Consider the following 1,555-nt stretch of genomic DNA (forward strand, 5'->3'; position numbering starts at 1 on the left):
AGGTATCTTTAACTTACTGTAGCCTATAAATTCATAATACCGATCTCACTATCTGTCAGAATTAGATTATTGTTACTGTAGCATCAAATATAGATTTTTTAAGTAGTATTATATTATATGCACAGACTTTCTTGGACACACGCATTTAGAGCGATTATATGATTAATATAACAGATTAGTTAGCATTTAGCCTGGTCTGTGGCAGGCTTTACTAAGAGTCAGGGCAACAAAATTCAATAAACAAGAAGTTAATATTAAGAATAGCTAATATTAAAATAATAAGTGATTTAAATTGTGAAGAAAATATTGTCTTTTTGCTGTATTTCGCAAAAACGGTTCTAAACAAAGCCATGTTGTGCATCTCTTCACACAGCAGTGTTTCATTACAGAATTAATTTACCTTTTTTGAAGGCCTTGAATCAGTGATTCACTGACCCTTTCATAAAACATAAAAACAGTTTCTTACTTAGTTCCTGAATGAATCGGCTGTTTTTAACGAATCGATTGAATAAATGACTCAACGACTTTAAATATTATTAATTAAAACATTAATTTCATATTATTTATGCAATTTGTAAGTGCAGATTATAATTCATTATACTTGTCTCTTTAAAAAATTAAGCCACTTAGCCAATGTAACTTTTCAGCATAGCCTATTTTATTTGAAGTGTATCCCGTGTATTCTGATACATGCATTAATGTTTCTGGGCTAAGCCCCGGATATCCACTCACCGTAGAACTACCCCTGGAATCAAACCCATTATTTCAACACTTTGCTCTACTGATTGAGAATGCATTGTAAAAAATTGAGCTTTAATAATTTGAATATGATGGATTATCAACTAATTATGTACCTTCCTTGTAGGTGTGTTCAGATGTAGTATATAACATTTTTATTAACATCAAAGTGCATACAGCACTATCAAGTTTGACAGTCGAGGCAAATTCTGTAAACACTGCTTTGATAAATAATGTTTTTATTTCTTGTGCTTGCAGGTTCATTCACAGTCAACATTTGTGGCACCAAATGCATTGAAAGTCACAGATCAGCTGGAATTTTGGAAAGAGGGTGCAGCCTGAATCCCATCCTGCTGTTTTTCATCGGAGAGCTTGTCAACTTTTACTGTCAAAATGACTGAAATTTAAAACAACACCACAAACTCATTTTTACTGTATTTTATTTACACTACCAGTCAAAAGTTATTGAACAGTAAGATTTTTAATGTTTCTTAAAGAAGTCTCTTCTGCTCACCAAGCCTGCATTTATTTGATCCAAAGTACTGCAAAATAATCACTTTTGATCAATTTAAAGCATCCTTGCTAAATAAAAGTATTCATTTCTATAATTTCTTAACCAAAAAAAAGTATACTGACTCCAAGCTTTTGAATGGTATAGTGTATGTTACAAAAGCTTTTTATTTCAGATCAATGCTGATTTTTTGATCTTTCTATTCATCAAAGAATGAATGTACTCAACTGTTTTAAATATTGATAATAATATCAAAAAATGTTTATCAGCATATTAGAATGATTTCTGAAGGATCCTGTGACACTG

This window comes from Sinocyclocheilus anshuiensis, unplaced genomic scaffold (genome assembly GCF_001515605.1).
Source record: "Sinocyclocheilus anshuiensis isolate Anshui unplaced genomic scaffold, SAMN03320099.WGS_v1.1 scaffold2717, whole genome shotgun sequence".
Classification (NCBI taxonomy): Eukaryota; Metazoa; Chordata; class Actinopteri; order Cypriniformes; family Cyprinidae; genus Sinocyclocheilus; species Sinocyclocheilus anshuiensis.